This window comes from Scyliorhinus canicula, chromosome 13 (genome assembly GCF_902713615.1).
Source record: "Scyliorhinus canicula chromosome 13, sScyCan1.1, whole genome shotgun sequence".
NCBI classification, from domain to species: domain Eukaryota; kingdom Metazoa; phylum Chordata; class Chondrichthyes; order Carcharhiniformes; family Scyliorhinidae; genus Scyliorhinus; species Scyliorhinus canicula.
The window spans coordinates 67,115,394-67,128,057 of record NC_052158.1 but is presented as its reverse complement, the minus strand read 5'-3'; the positions used below and the strand labels follow the sequence as shown (position 1 = coordinate 67,128,057).

Sequence of the window (12,664 nt, the reverse complement as noted above, 5' to 3'; positions counted from 1 at the left end):
TCCAGCAACCCCACAACCCTGAGGTTTTGTCTCCTCAAACGGTCATCCACCTTCGCCCTTAGATTCTTATTCTGCTCTGCCACCACTGGGATCTCAGTCTCCAGTGAGGCAATGTGGTCGCTGTGTCTTGACAAATCTGCCTCCACCCCCTTCAACACCTCACCATGCTCCTTCACAGCTTCCGAAGTCCTTTCCAACTTTTCCTGGGCAGGAGCCAATCGATTGATGGAGAGTATTGAACATCACTCTCCATTACCTCTCAAAATGCTTTTCAAATTCAACAGCTAGTATCCCAGTTAGCATAAATGCCGTGATTGGGTGGCCGCAATGGCCGGAGCCGCCATCTTCCCTGCTGATGTTCAACGCAAAGCCTCCAAGTCGGTTGACGAATTTCCACCTGCAGATTTCTTAGTTGTAGCCTTTTTTGACATTCCACACTTGGAAGCCCTCTACTTTCTTATCGGGATAAGTTTTTCCACCAAAAAACACAGGAACCGGGAAAAACACAGGTGCCTAGTGCACAAACCCGACCTTCATGCCGCCACCAAAAGTATTGTAACGGTTATTTGAGTTCAAACCGGTTCACTGAAACAAGTAATCAGTGCTTTAACTAGGATAAAGAGCAGTTCAGTGGTCATCGAGTGCTTCAAAATATTAATAAAGCTTTAGTTGTACGAAATTTCTTGCCAGATCAGTTGATATCTCAGTCTGAGGGCAACTTCTTTCTCTTCATGGAGATGTGAAAGAGATGGAGGGGGAGTATGTGGAGAGGAACGCTCTCTCTCATTGACCCTCTATCCTCCCCAACCCTTCGCTTACCACACCCCCTTTCTCAATTCTTCACCCTCTTTCACCCTCACCACCCCATTTCCCGCCAGTTCGCTCCCTGCAATTCTCCCACTCCGCCGCAGGTGGCGCTGCCGCGGGAGTCGCCAAGGGGAAGCGGGCGAAGGCTGCGCCCCCGAGCGGCTGGGAGGAGGTCACAGCGACCGGGGGGGAGGGGCGGAGACAGAAGGAGGACGGAGGGTGAAATCTTTGCGGGATTCAACAACGGGAATCCGTTAGAATAAACCACCACCGGCCAACAGTGTGAATAAAATGGGGGAGCAACAGCAGGAAGTGGCTTTTTGCTGTAAATGTGTCTACCTGAGGGAGGGCTGATTGTGTTTCCACAGCAACCTATTGAGCAGGCCACCCCTCTCGGTGGGTTGTCACTGCACAAGGACATTTAATTTACATCAACCCTTTCCTCTGCTTCCCAGCCCTCTCCACAGCAAAATGGACCCAGTCTCGTTTAAAAACAGGTGAGTTCGCTGCGCCCAGGGACCTTGTCACTCAGTGAATTCAGGGGTTCAGCCAGTCACAGTAACTTTATTGAAGCCGACGTGTGACAATAAGCAATTTTCATTTCATTTCAGTCATTCCTGTTCCCTGCAATTGTTTTTATTTTGTTGCTTCGATGTGGGAGGGAGGGAGCTCACTTGGACAGGTCACTTCCTCGGGACCTCCCAAAAGGTCCTCTGACACCCTTGCTGTGCCTTGCCCCCATGATAGGTTCTCACTCATTAGTGGTTATGTTGCTGGCTTGACTGGTTCTTGGTCATGTTACTCTAGGATTGTTCAAGAGTTAAGAGATAAAACTAAAAAAAAAGAGGCAATTGTAAATGTTGCAGTGGGGGGTTTATTTGATGTGCATTTTTTTTGCAATGCAATGGTTACTATTCGTGAGAACTGTGCTGCCTGACACTGTTTGGCCTGGTCTATGTGTCCAGCTGTTGTGTTTCTCTGCCAACATTGGGCCTCCCCCCGGACTGAGCACACCCGCCGATCGGTAGCCCCTGATTGTGGGCCTGGCCACCGTGGAGGCCCCCCCCCCCCCCCCAGGATGACCCTGAGAACCTTAGAACAGTACAGCACAGAACAGGCCCTTCGGCCCTCAATGTTGTGCCGAGCAATGATCACCCTACTCAAACCCACGTATCCACCCTATACCCGTAACCCAACAACCCCCCCCCTTAACCTTACTTTTTAGGACACTACGGGCAATTTAGCATGGCCAATCCACCTAACCCGCACATCTTTGGACTGTGGGAGGAAACTGGAGCACCCGGAGGAAACCCACGCACACACTGGGAGGACGTGCAGACTCCGCACAGACAGTGACCCAGCCGGGAATCGAACCTGGGACCCTGGAGCTGTGAAGCATTTAAGCTAACCACCATGCTACCCCTGCCACCCCTGCCACCCCCCCCCCCCCCCCCCCCCCTGGTGTTGTAAGACTTCTTGCTGTGCTCACCCCAGTCCAACGCCGGCATCTCCACATCATGGCTTAAAAATATTCATGATGTGGAGATGCTGGCGTTGGACTAGGGCAGGGGTGGGCAAACTATGGCCCGCGAGCCGCATGTGGCCCGCCAAAGGTCTTTATGCGGCCCACCAAGATCAAGTCATTAAAAAAAAAACAATTTTTTTTTAACAAAATTTTTTTTTTTTTTAATCTTTTATATTTTTTTATAAGGTTAATGGGGGGGGGCTGTTGGGTTACTGGTATAGGGTGGATACGTTGACTTGAGTAGGGTGATCATTGCTCGGCACAACATCGAGGGCCGAAGGGCCTGTTCTGTGCTGTACTGTTCTATGTTCTATATGAGGCGCCCAGAATCATAACCGGGTGAAGCGCCATTTTTGAAAAGTAGAGAAAAAGAGGGCTAAAGACAGGATGCCGCCGGGGGAAGCGCTGAGGTATATGCCGCACGCTAATTGGTTACAACCGGGACTATTAATTAATATACTATGTGGCCCTTTAAAATTGTGAATTTCTGAATGTGGCCCTTGCACGGAAAAGTTTGCCCACCTGGACTAGGGTGAGCACAGTAAGAAGTCTTACAACACCAGGTTAAAGTCCAACAGATTTGTTTAAAATCACTAGCTTTTGGAGCACTGTTCCTTCCTCAAGTGTATGAAGAGGTATGTTTAGAACATATATATAGACAAAGTCAAAGATGAAAGACAATGCTTTGAATGCGAGCATTTTGCAGGTAATTAAGTCTTTACAGATCCCGAGATAGGTGTAAACCCAAGTTAAGGATATGCGAATTGTCTCAAGCCAGGACAGTTGGTAGGATTTTGCAAGCCCAGGCCAGGGATGAATGTAATCCAAGATGAATCCAAGGTCCCGATTGAGGTCATACTCATGTGTGCAGAACTTAGCTATAAGTTTCTGCTCGGCGATTTTGCGTTGTCACGTGTCCTGAAGGCCGCCTTGGAGAACGCTTATCTGGAAATCAGAGGCTGAATGCCCTTGACTGTTGAGGTGTTCCCCGACTGGAAGAGAACATACCTCCTTGGCGATTGTCATGCGATGTCCGTTCATCTGTTGTCGCGGCGTCTGCTTGGTCTCGCCAATGTACCACTGCTTTGGAGGGGCAGAGCATTGCGAAAGTGGGGCAGCATGGTAGCATTGTGGATAGCACAGTCGCTTCACAGCTCCAGGGTCCCAGGTTCGATTCCGGCTTGGGTCACCGTGGTGGGGGGGGGGGGGGGGGGGGGGTGTGCTCGTGGATGGCCAGGGGAGCGAGCAGGTGGCACAAATCCACAGTCACGTGCAACCTCTGGGGGGCTACATTTTGGATGATGGTCCGCAGTTCTAGTCGGCCATCGCGCATGCATGCACGGACTCCCGACCGGAAGTGCGGGCCCCGTATCCGCAGCCAGAGCTGTGAGGAGCACTCCGGGGCCCTACTAGCTCCCTGCAGGTAGGAGAATCGCTCAGGACTTTTCTTAAGGAAAGTCAAGAGCGAAAGGGGACATAGCCCCTTATTTTTGGAGAATCCAGCCCCCTGTTTTCTGCCAACCGGCCAATCTTCAATACTGTCTAATTTGTTGGCCCGTATGCCATGAGCTTTTATTTTTTTCAATAATTTGATGTGGTACCTTATCGGTTGCTTTCTAGAAATGCAAGTACAGTTTCTCTACAGATTCTCCTCTATCCACATCACATGTTACTCCTTCACCAAACTCTAGTAAACTGGTTAAAAATGATTTCCCTTTCATTAAGTCATAGTGAACTCAGATTTTGACCCAGTGACAGTAAAGGAACGGCAATATATTTCCTAGTCAGGATGGTGGGTGGCTTGGAAGGGAACTTCCAGATGGTGGTGTTCCGATGTATCTACTGCCACTGTCCTTCCAGATGGCAGAGGCAGTGGGTTTGGAAAGTGCTGTTTGAGGAGGTTTGTTGAGTTACTGCAGTGCATCTTGGAGATGGCACACACTATTACACCGTGCATCAGTGGTGGAGGGAGTTAATGTGGGTGGGGTGCCAATCAAATGGTTTACTTTGACCTGGATGGTGTCAAGTTTCTAGAGTGTGAGCTGCACTCATTCAGGCAAGTGGAGAGTATTCCATCACACTCCTGACTTCTGCCTTACAGGTGGTGGACAGGCTTTGCAAGTGGGTGGGCGGGAGGTCAGGAGATGAATACTCGCAACAGGAGGTTAGTAGCCTCTGATGTGCTCTTGTAGCCACAGTATTTATATGGCTAGTCAAGTTCAGTTCCTGTTCAATGCTATTGACAGTGGAGGATTCGGCGATGGTAATGCCATTGAATGTCAAGAGGTGATCGTTAGATTCCTTTTTGGTCACGAGATGGTCGTTGCTTGTCTTTTGTGTGGCGCAAATGTTGCTTACTACTTGTCAGCCCAAACTTGGATATTGCCCAGGTCTTGCTGCATTTGGACAAGGACTGCTTCAGTATCTGAGGTGCAGCAAATGATGCTGAACATTGTGCAGTCACCTGCTAACATCCCCACTTCTGACCTCGTGATGGAAGAAAGGTCATTGATGAAGCAGCTGGTGATGGTTGGGTCTAGGACACGACCCTGAGGAACTCATGCAGTGATGTTTCAGGACTGAGCGGCATGGTACCGCAGTGGTTAGTACAGTTGCTTCACAGCTCTAGGGTTCCAGGTTCGATTCCCGCCTTGGGGTCACTGTCAATGCGGAGTCTGCACGTTCTCCCCATGTCTGCGTGGGTTTCCTCTGGGTGCTCCAATTTCCTCCCACAGTCCAAAGATGTGCAGGCTAGATGGATTGGCTATGCTCAATTGCCCTTAAGTCCAAAATGGGGTAGGGTTACTGGTTATTGGGATGGGGTGGAGGTGTTGGCTTGGGTAGGGTTCTCTTTCCAGAGGCCGGTGCAGACTCGATGGGCTGAATGGCCTCCTGCACTGTACATTCTATGATCTATGACTGAGATGACTGACCTCCAACAACCACAACCATCTTCCTTTGTACTAGTCATGACTCCAACCAGCAGAGACATATCCCCTTGATTCCCATTGACTCCAGTTCTGCTAGGGTTCCTGAATGCCATGCTCAGTCAAATGCTGCCATGAAGATAAGGGCAGTCACATGTATCTAACCCTTGGAGTTCAGCTGTTTTGTCCATGTCTGAACCAAGGCTGTAATGATGTCAAGGGATAAGTGGCCCCAGCAGAACCCAAATGGAGTGTCGGAGTGAATATTTTATTGCTAAGCTTGGTTAAGGGTGTGGCAAGTTCCAGAGCACAGGTTGGTCGTCAGTGTCCTCTGTTCTGGTCCCTCTGGATGGTCCTCATCTTGGCTGCTGATGAATTCACCATTGTTGTTGGCTGTCGAAAGCTGCAGTCAAGAGACTGCAGTTGAGAGAGAGCTTCTAAGGTGGTGCAGCGCCTTTTAACCTGCTTGGATTTTCATGCCCTTATGTGGGAGGTCTCTGGGTCATAGAATTTACAGTGCAGAAGGAGGCCATTCGGCCCACCGAGTCTGCACCGGCTCTTGGAAAGAGCACCCCACCCAAGGTCAACACCTCGACCCTGTCCCCATAACCCAGTAACCCCACCCAACACTAAGGGCAATTTTTTGGACACTAAGGGCAATTTATCATGGCCAATCCACCTAACCTGCACCTCTTTGGACTGTGGGAGGAAACCGGAGCACCCTGAGGAAACCCACGCACACACAGGGAGAATGTGCAGACTCCGCACACAGTGACCCAAGCCGGAATCGGACCTGGGACCCTGGAGCTGTGAAGCAATTGTGCTATCCACAATGCTACCGTGCTGCCCCTAAATGTTTGATGTTTCTGCCAGGTTCATTGTCAATCAATTGATCAGGGCTCCATCACCCTGATCGATCAATTCCAATCAGGGGCTGCCGCATCGATTTTGGGATGGGCACTCAGTGGCCATGCCTGGAAGTGTTAGGAGCTTGAGTGCCGCTGTGTCTGGTAAACAATGCGATTGACAGGATAGTTCTATTGTTCCTGGGATGCCTGGAGATGATCTTTTTCCTGGACTGTTAAAAACGCCTGAGCTGCAGATTTTGTGTATCTGCAAGCTGCAGTCTGTCTGTCCCGGACTGACCATATTTCCCAGCGTTCTTTGCGGAGGCCATTTTAGATATAGAGTGGGGGGTACGCTGGGGTATGAGGTAGTGGTGGAGTGCAATTCTGCTTCTGTGGATGGTTTGCATAATAATTAAGGTTCTGTAATAAGGACTCGGGGAGTCCACACAGAGTAAGAATAACAAACTTTGGTTTATTTACAGTTACTTTATATAGATCTCCCGGTAGATCCTTACCGGGTCTATCCTCAGTCGGTGCCTCACTGGCCAACCTTTTAGACATAGCTGAATGGAGTTCCCCCACCCCTTAGCAGGGGAGCTCGTACTCCCCAAGAACCAAGGGAAGATGATCATTCCCTCCCCGTACGTCCTGTGCTGGATATTACAGGTTCATTGCTGAGAATTACAAAGAATTTGCAATGCAAAAAAAGGCTATTCAGTGACCTATGGGTTGGTGATAATATTTATATTCCACTCAAACATCCTCCCACCTTGCTTCAGCTAACCTGATCACCATATTCTTCTGTTCCTTTCTCCCACAGATATCTATCTAGTTTCTCCTGAGAAACGTATCAGTGCTGTAAGGTAAATCAGCACTGGAGACAGGTTATAGGGAGCAAGGGAAAATGAGCAAAATATACGCATCTGACTTGTAATGACTTGCGTATAAGGGGGAGTGTGTTCATAAGTGTTGCTGTATCCATTTGTAGTGTGGAAAAGTACTCCACTTTATCATGAGCGATCCAGAACCAAATGAAAGAAGAATGCAGAGTATGTTCAAAAGCTGTATCTGTACAGAACGTTCCGAGTGGTAAAATATTAACAGTATGAGCATAGCTGAAGCCTAAGGTTGCACAGACGCAGTGTTCTGTGGCATTCGTATTGAAACTGTGCTTATTTTTAGCTGTTGCACGTGAAAGCACATTAATTGTTTATTTGTTGAGAATGGCACATGGAATTTCCCACCTTATCAGATAGAATATCGCTGAAGAAGGTAGATTTGTCGAGTATGGCACAGGCAGAGTTGGTACTTTTTTTTAGGATACTAGGATGTAAGCCATGGGGAGGCGGTGGCATAGTGTTATTGTCACTGGACTAGTAAACCAGGAACCCAGGGTGATGCTCTGGAGCCCTTGGTTCGAATCCCACCATGGCAGGTGGTGGAATTTGAATTGAATAAAAATCTGGAATTAAAAGACTAATGATGACCATGAAACCATTGCTAATTGTCTTAAAAATGTGCTTTAGGGAAGGAAATCTGCCATCCTTACCTGGTCTGGCCTACATGTGACTCCAAACCCACAACAATGTGGTTGACTCTTAATTAGGGATGGGCAATAAATGCTGCCAAGCCAGCGATACCCAAATTCCAAGGGACTTGTCTGCCTTTAGCCCCATTAGTTTGTCTAATACTACTTCTGTAGTTATGGTGATGGTATTTAATTCCTCCCTCATATTCTTTAGTTAATGGGATGTTCAAAGTTCTTCTTTGATACAAAATATCTGTTTCACTCCTCTGCCATTTCCGTTCCCCATAACTATCTCCCCAGATTCACTTTGACCTCTCTCTTCCTTTCTTCCTTTAACTTAAAGAAGCTCTTATTGTCAGTTTTTATATTCCTTGGGATTTTACCCTCATTGTTTATTTTCTCCCTCTTTATTATCTTTTCAGTCCTCCTTTGCTGGATTTTGAACTTATCCCAATCTTTTTTTTTAAAAATTTTGATTAAGGTATTTGAAAGTTTTTATAATAATAACAATAATAATGACATAAACATGATAGAATAAACATTTCCACCCCCATCCCAATCTTCGCACACACACCAACCATAAAATATCAAATTTTCCCCGAGAAAGTCGACGAACGGCTGCCACCTCTGGGTGAACCCAACCATTGACCCTCTTAAGGCGAACTTTACCTTCTCGAGACTGAGAAACCCAGCCATGTCACTAACCCAGGTCTCTACACTCGGGGGCTTTGAGTTCCTCCGCATTAACTAGATCTGTCTCCGGGCGACCAGAGAGGCAAAGGCCAAGACGTCTGCCTCATTCGCCCCCTGAAATCCCGGCTCTTCTGACACTCCAAAGATCGCTACCTCCTGTCTCAGCACCACCCATATTTTTAGTACCGTGGACATTGCCTCAGCAAAACACTGCCAAAACCCTCTAAGCTTGGGGTATGCCCAAAACATGATTTGCTGGGCTTCCCGCGCACCTCACACACCTGTCCTCTACCTCGAAAAGCTTGCTTATCCTAGCCACTGTCATGTGTGCCTGGTGGACTACCTTAACTTGTATCAGGCTAAGCCTAGCACATGATGAGGATGTATTAACCCTGCTCAGGGAATCCGCCCATAGACCAACCTCTATCTCTCCGCCTAGCTCGTCCTCCCACTTGCCTTTAGGCTCCTCCACTGGAGTTTCCTCCGCCTCCGAAAGCCCCTGGTAAATATCTGATACCTTCCTCTCTCCCACCCAGGTACTGGAGACTACTCTATCCTGTATCCCCCGTGGCGGCAGCAGCGGAAAGGCCGGAACCTGCTTTCTCAGGAAGTCTCGCACCTGCAAATACCTAAACCCATTCCCTGCCGGCAATTCAAATTGATCCTCCAAGGCTTTCAAGCTGGGGAAGCTTCCATTTATAAATAGATCCCCCATCCTTCTAATTCCTGCCCTTTGCCATCTCCGAACCCACCATCCAGCCTACCCGATACAAACCGATGATTATTATAGATCGGGGTCCAAACCAATGCCCCCTCCACTCTCTTATATCTCCTCCATTGCCCCAGATTCTCAGAGTTGCCACCACCACCGGACTTGTGGAGTGTCGGGCCGGCGAGAACGGAAGAGATGCCGCTATCAGTACTCCCAAACTTGTGTCTTTGCAATACGCTCCGCTCCCACACCGACCCCTCCCCCACTACCCACTTCCTAATCATGGCTATATAAGTCGCCCAGTAGTAATTGCAGAAGTTCGGCAGAGCCAATCCACCCTCCCCCGACTGCGCTCCAGCAACACTTTCTTCACTCGCGGGGTTTTGCCCGCCCACACAAAGCCCAAAATAACCTTATTCACACGCTTGAAAAAGTCCTTTGGGATGAAGATGGGGAGGCACTGAAAGACAAACAAATGTTGGGAGGACCGTCATTTTCACGGTCTGTACCCTCCACGCCAGTGATAGCGGAAGCATGTCCCATCTCTTAAAGTCCCCTTCCATTTGTTCTACCAGCCTGGATAGGTTTAACTTGTGCAGTGCCTCCCATTCCCAGTCTCTTCTCCTGTCCTCTTGCCTGGATCGCGAACATCTCGCTTTTCGCCATGTTCAATTTGTACCCCGAAAAATTGCCAAATTTTCCCACGATTCGCATTACTTCCCCCATCCCCTCCAACGTGTCTGAAATATACAAGAGCAGGTCATCTGCATAAAGCGAGACCCGGTGTCCCCCCCCAGCCCTTTCCAGTTCCTAGAGGCTCTTAACGCCATGGCCAATGGCTCTATAGCCAGAGCAAACAGTAACGGGGAGAGGGGGCACCCTTCCCTCGTCCCTCAGTGTTTAAAATACCCCAACCTCAGCCGGTTGGTGAACACATTCGCTATTGGTGCCTGATAGAGCAACTGCACCCAGTCAATAAAGCCCTCACCAAACCCAAACCTTCCCTGCGCCTCCCACAGGTAATTCCACTCCACCCGATCAAAAGCCTTCTCCGCATCCATTGCAACCACCACCTCCGCCTCCTCTCCTGAAGGGATCATAATAGCATTCAAAAGCCTTTGAGCATTGGCCTTAACTTGCCTGCCCTTTACAAATATCGTCTGGTCTTCCCCATCACCACCGGGACAGTCTTCTATCCTTGTGGCCAGTATCTCAGCCAGCAGTTTGGTGTCCACATTCAGTAGAGAAATTGGCCTGTATGACCCGCACTGCTCCGGATCCTTCTCCCGTTTCTAGATCAATGAAATTGAGGCCTGCGACATTGTTGAGGGGGGGGGGGGGGGGGAGAGGACTCCCTTCTCTCGTGCTTCATTGAATGTCCTCACCAGCAGTGGGCTCAATATCTCTGAAAACGTCTTGTAGAATTCCACCGGATAGCCATCAGGCCCCGGGGTTTTGCCCGACTGCATGCTCTCCAGCCCCTCCATTATTTCCTCAATCTTAATTGGGGCTCCCAGCCCTTCCTCCAGATCCTTATCTACCCTCGGAAACCTCAACTGATCCAAAAACTGCCTCATCCCCTCCACCCCAGCCGGGGGATCCGACTCATAATTTACTGTAAAAGTTCTTAAACACCTCATTCACCCCACTGGGTTCAGGACAGTAATCCTGCCTCTACTCTTTACTTTCCCTATCTCCCTGGCCACCTCCCTTTTCCTGAGCTGGTGTGGTAACATTCTGCTTTCCTTTTCCCTGTACTCATAAATCGCCCTCCTTGCCTTCCACAACTGTTCCACTGCTTTCCCTGTGGTCAACAGCCCAAACTCCATCTGTAACCTCCGCCGCTCCGTCAGCAGCCCCGCATCCGGGGCCTCCGAGTATCTCCTGTCCACCTGGAGTATCCCCTCCAATAATCTATCCCTCTCAGCCCGTTCTGCCTTTTTTTTGTGGGCTCTTATCGAGATTAATTCCCTTGTGACCACTGCCTTCAAAGATTCCCAAACTGTCGCCGCAGAGACCTCACCCGTATCATTTGTTTCCAGGTAGTTCTGGATGGCTGGAGTAGCCTGGGGGCCATCGGGGCATGCCGAGGGAGGAGGATGGGGTCCATGCCAGTGACTCCAAAGGTGTGGCACAGCACACGGTCTTCTTACTGGTATAAGACTTGTTAGTGATACTCTGTTCCCCTTTTCAAACAGCAGGTTTGAACTCTTTCCAGAAAGCAATTATCTCTTTTACGTTACCAAGTAGTCTGGAATTGGCTTTTAAAATGAAGATGGAGAAACACTTCTTTCAACCTGTGCAGTTCAAACCAGTCCAAATTCAAAGTGAATGTAAAACCCAGTGCCACAGCCCAGCTCCACCCACACAATGACATCACTGAAGCCATGTGATAAGACAAAAACATTTCTTAAAGTGACACTCCCATGACATTAGCGACACTCCAGCAGATCCATAGCCAATTGGAGGAGTCCCAGAGGCTATGGGCAGATGTCACCAGCAATGCATGGCACCAACCCAACACTGCTAGGGTGGTGTCCGCAATGGAGTGCCTGGTACACGATATCAGCAGTATTAGTGAAGGTGTCCAAGGCATTTCAAACACAAAAACACAATACATAATGAGAATGATAATGAAGAATAAGATCAAGCCCTGAACTAAAGAGGTTCCCATAGAGCCCAGCCGTCCAGTTGCCCAACTCCACAAGGTGGCGGATGGCGGTTGTTTGAGTTTTTCTATCTCCTTTTGGATGTGCTCTGCCAAATTAGTAATTTCCTTGGAGCTGTCTGGGATATAGGTGCAGCACTCTGCCCTATCTGAGTACAAGTTCCACCCTTTTCAGCAAGAACATAGTCCAGAGCTATTCGGTCCTGCAGGGCCACAGGACGAATGGCAACCATTTCTGCATTGATTTTATCTGGGGCTTGATCTTTTCCAGGACAGATACCATGTTAATAGACTCCCTTGCCAGCTTAACGGTCCCATAAAAATGGATCAAGTTGGAGAATAATCTTTCTATCTCCCCGATAGTGCGCCTCATCCAAGGTCCTCTGAGAGATAGAATGGCGAATAAAGGGGACAACATACCCCAAATAACAAAATCCTGTCCAAGAGCGTGGTAGCCAGGGATAGACCTTGTGGCCACAAATAAAGTAAAAAGTACCCTAATAAGAGGCAAAGCGGGCCATCGCCTCGGGATACCAGTGCTCTGAGAAGTTGGCTCCGCTAGTGAGATTGCGATAGGGAGGCATCTTTTGACCGTCCCTCAGGAATAGTACGCCCATGTAATGTAATACATTTCACTACCTTGCTCACATCAAAATAGTGAATACAATTGCTGTGTCCTACCCCTTGGCCCCCTAACCGTTTGCCTGTTAGACATATGGATCATCTCTGATTCAAGGCAGTGGGAAGTTCTATATATGGGGCCCATGGCTCCGATTGTAAACAGGCTGGTACCACCCTGAGAAAGTGGTCAAACGATAACCTGCTGAGTGCATTTCTCAATGTTTTCTGCTGTCTCGATCAGGTAGCTAGTCCCTACACATGAGGTTGCTCCCTCATAGGAGGATAACGAGCGGGAGATGTTCAGGACGATATACCATTCAGCTGTTGTGGACGCT

At 48.8% G+C, this 12,664-nt stretch overlaps 1 long non-coding RNA gene across 1 annotated transcript in view; it reads left to right on the top strand.

The window, feature by feature from the left end:
• The first annotated feature begins 789 nt into the window (after positions 1–789).
• LOC119975458 overlaps positions 790–12,664 on the top strand; it is a 29,141-nt gene continuing 17,266 nt past the window's right edge. Inside the window, exon 1 of the long non-coding RNA XR_005462769.1 lies at positions 790–1,304. This is a non-coding gene — a long non-coding RNA (uncharacterized LOC119975458). The remainder of the gene's footprint in view (positions 1,305–12,664) is intronic.